Source organism: Palaemon carinicauda, chromosome 2, assembly GCF_036898095.1.
Source record: "Palaemon carinicauda isolate YSFRI2023 chromosome 2, ASM3689809v2, whole genome shotgun sequence".
Classification (NCBI taxonomy): Eukaryota; Metazoa; Arthropoda; class Malacostraca; order Decapoda; family Palaemonidae; genus Palaemon; species Palaemon carinicauda.
The window spans coordinates 3,993,714-4,003,713 of NC_090726.1; positions in this window are offsets into that span (position 1 = coordinate 3,993,714).

Consider the following 10,000-nt stretch of genomic DNA (forward strand, 5'->3'; position numbering starts at 1 on the left):
CAAGACTATTTATCCAGCTCTTAACAGCAGCTGTGTAACTCTGTGCAAACTATAATTAGGTTTAATGACCAGTTGGAAACGTCCTCGCCATGTTTCTGTTTTATTCTTCACCGGCTCTTATTGTATTTATTTCAGAAAAATATTTTGAAGGCCATTCTTGAATAGTGGAAGCAAGGGACAGTGACAATGCCCTAGAGGATGATCCTATATACATATGATCAGCACCCCAGACACCTCTCGACCCAAGCTAGAACCAGGAAGGACGCATACACTACCTTTCTCATATTGAATCATCAGAGCTTTTTTATCGGTTGGTTTTTATGAATAAATTAACATCAAAACAATCGAAAAAAAAACATATTCTCAATAGTCAATAAAGACCAAAGAAACTTGAAAAGGCAAAATCATTTCTCAAAACAACTAAGAGCTTTTTAATGTTTTCCTTGAACAAAACGAAACTTTAAATATGAAGAGCCAGTTCTTTCCGTACTTCTGTTGAAATAAAAGATAGAATTCTAAGAACTTCATCTTGAATGAATATTCAGGATTGCCATCGCGAAGGTCCGCTGAAAAAAAATATTTTTCCTTCCCATTAGAAATACTCATAAATTATTTGTTTTTCCTTCTCTGGGAAAATTCTGTTGAGCTATTATTCCATAGGCCTTCTCTCGGGTAAAGATTCATGAATATGATTATGCGTGACTCGTTAGGTATGTAAAAGATGAAAAAGATTTGGAATGCACCAACTTTATGGGGAGCTAGAAAAGTACACTGACAGTGCAGTCCTCCGTCACGGCAGCTAACTTTTCGAAACCAGATCGCCTTTCACAGAATCAATTCAAACCGTAGGAGCATTTTAAGTCTGCGTTACAGCCATGTGCTTTCTTGGGGTTAAGATTAGGGTTAATTTAGTCAATCTTTTGCTCGACATTCACCTTGACCATTGACCTGGGACTTTCAAAATTGAATAACTTTCACGCCTCAACATAACAATTAATCTCTGAAAGTTTCACTACTCTATGAGTAAAATTGTAGCCGGGAAGTTGTTCACAAACAAACAAACAGACAAACTGACATACAGACAAATTGGGGTGAAAACATAACCTTCTCACAACTTCGTTGGTGGAGATAAAAATGGTGAAATATTAGAAATGCAAAACATGAAATGCTGACAAGTGTAATCACGCTTTCAAGTGAGTGTTGCATTTGCTTGCATGCGCATCAGTGGATGGCTACAACTAAAAAAGTATGCATGACCTTGAAAGCACATTCTATACAATTCAAATCCGAAATGTTGACTATGAGATGAAGGAAGGTTCTGAGTCTGGCTTTGAATCCAGAGCTTTTAGTTGGTATGAAAACAAATATATCTTCAATTTCTATCTTTCGTTGACTTTTTGTTTCTTATTTTTGACACCTTCTAGTTTATTGCTTTTCCTATGTCTCGTGTTTCTTGTATGTTTTTCCAGCTGTTTCCACTTTTTGTTTGTTTATTTTCTTTATCTTTTTATTTTAGTTGCAAGCTTCACTCCACCTACTTTTTTAAAACGTGAAGGTATATATATATATATATTTTTTATTAGGAAAATCACAAAGAAAATTTGACATTCAAATATATAGCTAACAAATGTATGTTGTAACAATCCCTTGACTTTGATTAATTCTTTTTTTTACACAACTTTTGGCTTTAATTATCAAGCATGCTCTTTTTAAAAACAGGCTACTAAAAAGCCTATTATCAATACCATTACTATTAAATATGACAAACGCTTCATTACATTTCATTTAATTCCATCATTGCAACTGAAGTTTTGATTGATTGATTTAGAGTTCTCTGACATCCTTGAAATCTTGAAAGCATGATCCGTTTTTTATAATCTTAATACCAAAAACTCTGTTTTAGTTTCACTTCTCTGAATAGTTACTGTTTCCAGAAAGCAAGAAATTCAGCCGTGCTTTGAGCCATGTACAGTTGGACGCAGGAATTCCGGGCACACCTAGTTCTGAGGAAGTGCACCCTGTCACACCCTTACTGAGTGGCGAGTTCCTTTGTTTAACCCCGGTTACCATGTCTGCCATCTCTCCTTATAATACCTTGTCGTGCAGTAAGGGTGTTACAGGGTTCATTTCCTCAGAGGGAAGTGTACCAGGAATTCCTTTGTCCAACTGCACACATTATTCGTATATTTTATTTATAAGATAAGTCACCAAAATTTTTAATGAACGCAAACTATAAACGGCAAGAACTATTCAAACTAAATCTATGCATGCGCTTTTCATATGTTTGCTCTCTTTATATTTTTTTTAATTTATGATTATCCTTTGAAAATTTTAGTGCTTTTGAAATTTGCCTATTGTGTTAGACCTTTAGGAAAAAAAATGTGCAAAGGTCTTCTCTCTCGCAATGCGGAAATTTGAAATGGATATTAAGTCATGAGGGAAGGAGCAAAGGAATGCAATGATGCAATGAGAGAGAGAAAAAAACATATTCTACATAAGGATATAGAGGAATAAGGGATATATATAGGTGGAATTTTTCTTCACATGGATTTATATTCCCAGTTCCAGACTAATGACCAAACACCAATCATGGAAATCTCTTATCAAGGCTTTAGAAGTGGAAAAGCACAGAAACTCAATATAAATCCAACTAAAAAAATAATTATAATTTAACCTTTTTTAGAAAATTAAAAATAGTCATATTAATAATATTTTGAGTGTTTCTTAAAAACAACTAAAGTCTATTATTCAGAGTTAGACAATAAGTAGCACTTGATTTTTAGGCATACTCTGCCAGGGAAATATAACTTTCGATATACAATTTTTTTTCGCACAAATGTCCTATTTTAAAATCATTTATTACATTTATAATATTTGTTTTTATAATCATATATATATATATATATATATATATATATATATTATATTAATGTGTGTATATATATATATATATATATATATAAATGTATTGTATATACATAGACATAAATATATATATGTATATATATATATATATATATATACATATGTAGATATATAAATATATGTATAAACATACTTAAAAATAAGTGTATATATTCCGTTATATATACACAATATATTTTTATATAATTATTAGATAATCATTTTCATTATATATCTATATCTCTATATACATATATATATATATATATATATATATATATATATATATTATATACATATACATATATATATATATATATATATATATGTATATATGTATGTATGTATATTTGTATGTATATACGTATGTGTATATGCCAAAGGATGCATTCTGAGGACAGGCAATCGTTCTCGGTCCCGAAAAGATGCTACTTTGTCCAGTATCGCATTTCTAATACCCATCCAAGTAATGAACTTAGTGAGAATCCCAGTGTATAACGGAAGTTTGAAATTCAAGAGTTTTAGATCCTAACGATAGAGTTATTTTTATTTCCTTTATGACTTTCATAAAGTTAATTTCTGATAATCACCAATTAACGAGATGTGCACTCATGACACTAATTATCAATTAATATAAATATAAGCCGGAGTGGAAATGAAAAACATCCCATTCTGCTCCTGATATGGATCTGGAAATATGAAGCTTTGATCTCTCTCTCTCTCTCTCTCTCTCTCTCTCTCTCTCTCTCTCTCTCTCTCTCTCTCTCTCTCTTGTTACAATTTCATATAATAGAACAATAATAAAATATCATAAGACGACAAGCTATATATATGTATGTATGTATGTATAAGATAATTCTTTTAAAAACCCTATTGATTTTTGTCTATTCAAATAGGCTGCAAATTAATTTTGATATAGAATTCACTCTACCACAAGATCACAGACTTATGGATTGTTAAATTCAATATCAAAACATATCTGCAGCTTACATGAAAATATCTATATTATCATAAAATGACCAAGTGTTACATATTTACCAACCAGCTGTTATGTGGAGACGGGTTGATTCCAATTCTGAAATCGACAGGATTAGATACAGCAGAGTCGGAATCAAGTCTTATCTCTCTTCACTGCTTACTTTTCTAAATAGTTTAGTATTTATTAACATTTCTATTATTATTATTATTATTATTATTATTATTATTATTATTATTATTATTATTATTATTATTATCTACGTAATCACTGGGACTTAAAGAATAATGTCTATATATATATATATATATATATATATATATATATATATATATATATATATATATATATATATATATATATATGGGGCTGTGTCTGGAGAAATGAATGTATGTGCTCTATGTGTCTAGGTGAGCGTGTTATCATTATATTGATGATAATCGTAATCGTCTAAATTTCACTGCTAATTTCATACTAACGAAAATTTATTGGAAGTTGAAAAGTTATTTCAACAAAAGACCCCAAAAGAAACTTTGCTCCATATGCTTACCTCAAAAATACCAATTATCTCCATTTTCTATTCATTTTCATTTCAATAGGCCTAAAAATTTTTAAGAGGAAAATTTATGGAATATTTTTGTTACTTTTGCAAATAAACAATCAAACAAACTGTCGCACACACACAGTGACGCATATTTTCAAAATATTTAAATGCTCATAAGTATTGCTCCAAAAATTCCTTGAAATTATAGCCACATTTAACGTAAAAATCCTCTTAATCTATCTTTGCACATTGGTCCCTGTTCTACTCACTTCTCAAAGTATCGAGATCTTGTTAGTGATTAAATTTGAATATTAAGAAGAAAATCTGATAAAGGACCGTTCTTATTTTAACCTTACATTTTTAGAATATTCATTTCTTTTCCATCAAAATATTATGTATATTTTTCTATTTGAATCTTAACACTTTATTTCCATTCGTTTTGAGAATCTTTTATTATTTCCGTGCAAACTATAATTAGGTTTAATGACCAATTGGAAACGGCCTCGCGATGTTTCTGTTTTGTTCTTCACCAGATATTATTGTATTTATTTTAGAAAAATATTTGAAGGCTATTCTTGAATGGCAGAGGCAAGGGACGGTAACAATGGCCTAGAAAATGATCCTATATACATATGATCAGTGCCCAAGACCCCTCTCGACCCAAGCTAGAACCAGGATGGACGCATACACTACCATCCTCATATTGAATCATCCGAGTTTTTATATCGGTTTGTTTATATGAATAAATTAACATCAAAACAATCGAAAAAAATATATATTTTCAATAATTAATAAAGACCCAAAAATCTTGAAATGGCAAAACCATTTCACAAAACTAATAGGAACTTTTTAATGTTTTCCTTAAACCGAAAGTTTAAAAATGAAAAGCCAGTTCTTTTTTTACTTGTGTTGAAATAAAAGATAGAATTCTAAGAACTTTACCTTGAATGAATATTCAGGATTGCCCTCGCAAAGGTCTGCGGAAAAAATATTTTTCCTTTCCATTAGAAATACTCATAAATTATTTCTTTTCCTTCTCTGAGAAAATTATGTTGAGCTATTATTCCATAAGCCTTCTTTCGGGTAAGGATTCATGAATATGGTTATGCGTGACTCGTTAGGTATGTATAAGATGAAAAAAATTGGGAATGCGCCAACTTTTCAAGGAACTAGAAAAGCACTCTGAGAATTCAGACTTCCGTCACGGAAGCTAACTTTTCGAAACCAGCTCGCCTTTCCCAGAATCAATTTAAACCGTAGGAGCATTTTAAGTCTGTGTGGCAGCCATGTGCTAACTTGGGGTTAAGGTTAGGGTTAATTCGGCCGACCTTTTGCTCGACCTTGACCTTTGACCTCGGATTTTCAAAATTGGATCACTTCCACGTCTCAACGTAACAATTAATCCCTGAAAGTCTCACTACTCTATGATTAAAAGTGTAGCCGGGAAGTTGTTCACAAACAAACCAACAGACAAACGGACAAACAGATAAACAGGGGTGATAACATAACCTTCTCACAACCTCGTTGGCGGCAGTAAAAATTGTGAAATATTAGAAATGAAAAACATGAAATGCTGACAAGTGTAATTACGCTTTCAGGTGAGTGTTGCTTTCGTATGCAAGCGCATCAGTGGATGGCCTCAACTGAAAAGGTCTGCATGAACTTGAAAGCACATTCTATACAATTCAACTCCGAAATGTTGACTATTAGATAAAGGAAGGTTCAGAGTCTGGCTTTGAATCCAGAGCTTTTACTTGGTATGAAAACAATTATATCTTCAATTTCTATCTTTCGTTGACTTTCTGTCTCTTATTTTTGACACCTAGTTTATTGCTTTTCCTATGTCTCGTGTTTCTTGTATGTTTCTCTAGCTATTTCCATCATTTGTTTGTTGATTTTCATTATCTTTTTATTTCAGTTGCAAGGTTCATTCCACCTACTTTTTTTTTAGGAGAGTCGCAAAAGAAATTTGAAATTCAAATATAAAGTTAACAAATGTATGTTTCAACATTCCCTTGACTTTGATTAATTCTTTTGTTTACACAACGTTTGACTTTAATTATGAAGCATGATCTTTTTCAAAACATGCTACTATAAAGCATATCATTAATATCATTACCATTAAATATGAAAACGCTTTATTATATTTCATTTAATTCCATTATCGCTACTGAAGTTGCGATTGATTGATTTAGAGTTGTTTGGCATCCCTGAAGTCTTGAAAACTTGATTCGTTTTCATATTCTGAATACTGAAATTCTGTATTAATTTCACCCCTCTCTGATTACTTATTGTTTTTAAAAAGCAAGAAATTCAGACTTACTTGAGCCATGTATAGTTGGAAACAGGAATTACAGGCACACCTTGCTCTGAGTAAGTGTACCCTGTCGCACCCATACTGCGTGGTGAGATATTTTGTTTAACCCCACCATCCATCTCTGCCATCTCTCGTTACAGTAATTTGTCGTGCAGTAAGGGTGTTACAGGGTGTGCTTTCTCAGAAGGAGGTGTGCCAGAAATTCCTGTGTCGAAATCAACTCATTATATTATATTCATAAGATAGATTTTAAATGAACACAAACTATAAACTCCAAGAACAATTCGATCCTTCCAATGTACAGAACTAACTATAAAATTGTAGCTTTATATCTCTATTTTTTTACTTTTTTTTTTGTTTCATTCTAAATTTATGATTATTCTTTAATGAAATCTAGTACCTTTGAAATCTGGCTATGTTAGTAGTACCCGGCAAAGAATCAATTTTGGAGACCCACTCACATTAAGCTTTTGTAAGACACACTGAATGCAAATCCTTACTGAAAATGCTTGAAATCTTAAATCTAAAATTTTGAAAAAAAGGTATTCATACAAAACTTAAGGTGTTAAAGATTGAATCATGCTCTTTCACCTCACCACTTCAGATTAATCTACCTTAAACGGATGTTGTATCTACTGCAATATTTATAAGATTTAAATGGGACTCATAATAAATGGGAAATGATGTCTACCATTGGAAAAGTTTCTTAGACCTTTAATGAAATATAATCCTACAAGCATTGAAAAGCAATTTTGGGACTATTTTGGTTAGAATGGCATGAATATTGTACTAGGTACCAGAATATTTCTTGTCACGCTTAGCGGCATTGCCATACGTGTGACACCTTGATCTCTATCTTTCCTTCGGATAGCGGGGAGGGGAGTAATCTTTTTTTCTAATATGATAGTTTTTATATATTTATCTCCTCCGCTGCATTCTTCTGTAAATGTTAAAGCATTTGTTAAAGAATTAGCTGGTGAGAAAGGGTACCGCGAGAGGTACATTCGAAAACCTCAATCTCCGGCAAATTGCCGAAACTGTCGGGTTGTAGTTTGAAAGGTGTGGGGTAAGGGTTGAATCTGTGTGTCCAGTGGCGTATGCGTGTGTGTATGTGCGTATCTATTTGAATAATTTATCTGTCATTTTTGACGGCTCGAGTACACTAGTGTACATACAACTGCGTAAAATACGAAATTCTAATATTCCTATCATCCCTTGATGTGGTACTTTTATCCTCATGATATCGAATTTAAGGTCTTCTTAAAAAGAAATCCAATAGTAATCTTTGGATACATGAAGCCATAGAGGATACTTAAGGAACAAGGGCCGATAAGACCCTACAGCCATTTGTATTGGCGTTAGCTGGAATTGAAATATGAAAATAAAATGAGTTAATCACACGCCTTCGTGAACGCTTCGTAGCTGTTGCCTTTTGATACGATTATAATGCTCTGTTTCCATAGTGTTTGAAATAAGATTAATTAAATTCTTTCTTATGAGGGTTTATCAAAGGAAATCATTATAAAACCGTGAATTGCTGATCTCTCTCTCTCTCTCTCTCTCTCTCTCTCTCTCTCTCTCTCTCTCTCTCTCTCTCTCAATCACATACGCACTTTGTGTGTGTACATGTGTGTATCGGAGTAGTATTCAATATTGATGCCCATCATTATAACTCGCACCACTCGTGAAAAGATATTTTAATGGAAATCCAATTTTTGAAAATAGAAAAATATATATCTTCTTTCCAGTAACAGTATGATCGGAAATCAATATCGGTCGTGAAAAGAAAGTCTTATAACTTCCCGGTATTCTTTTTTTTTTGTTTTATTTAGTTCAATTGGAAAATTGAACTAAATAAAAATCTTGATGTTATGAAAATAAAATGAGTTAATCTTACGCCTTCGTGAACGCTTCGTCGCTGTTGCCTTGTGACATGAACGTAAGTCTCTTGTTTTCATAGTGTTTTTAATAAGATTAATTAAATTCTTTCTTATAATAGTCTATCAAAGGAAATGCTTATAAAATCATGAATTGCCGTTCTTTCTCCCACGCACACACACACACACACACCAACAAACACACACAGGCACATTGAGTGTACGTCTCTGTATTGGAGTAGTATTCGGTATTGATACCCTTCATTATAAATCGCACCACTCGTAAAAAATAGATGAAATTTCAAATATGTCATTTCATATTTCAACAAAGATATTTTAATGGAAATCCAGTTCTTGAATATGGAAAAATATATATATATTCTTTCGAGTAACAATATGATCGGAAATCAATATCGTTGGTGAAAAGAAAGTCTTATAACTTCCTAGTATTTCATATTTACATTTATCTAGTTCAATTGGAGAATCGCAGTCTGTTTGGAAGAATCATGATGTTTTTTTTACATCCTGCATGGCATTTGAGCAAATCTTTCTTCCATCATATTAAGGTTTGATATCTTTTTTCTGGAGATTATAGTGGTGGCCTATTGGAAACGTCCCTGTCTGGCGTTCTCCTAGATGGGGGATTGAGTCTTGCTCAAAATTGATAGCTTATTGTAGTGTCTGTCCCCACACCATCCTTGTGAGCTAAGGATGGGGCGTTTGTAGGAGCCTATAGGTTTACCTGACAAGTCGTCAGCAGCTATTGACTAGCCCTCCTTGGTTCTAGCTTGGGTAGAGAAGAGACTTGGGCGTTGATCATTCAGATATATGGTCAGGCTCTAGAGCATTGCCCAGCTAGGGAATTGTCACTTTCCCTTGCCTCTGACATTCATGGGTGACCATTTAAACCTTGAAAACCTTCAAGTTGCTGCTAAATTCGTGTTCATAGAACCAAAAAATTAAAGATCTCCTGATCATCCTCTAACTTTTGATAGTCGAGCGTTGAAATATAATGAAGACTTTGTAAGTGCAGGAGGCCTTTATTTATTCAGTGTATTCAAAGTGGGTATATTTTGCCATGTAAAAATCATGAAGAGCATCCTATACATTTTAGTAAATGTACTTTTATAACAGTAATCAGTAACCACTACAGATATCTTGGCACAGAGGACCCTTATATATTTATGTTTATTGATAGCAGCATTGAAAATTATTTAGTCACGTAAAAAAATAAGCGAAACCTTAATATATGATATAATTTTCATGTCCTAAAAGTTAGAAGCGTTTATATTATCAGCAGCTAAAATTAAAACAGCCAAAAAGTGGTTGACTCTAATCCTCTTTTCCCCACATGAATATTAAAAAAAAAAAAAAAAAAAAAA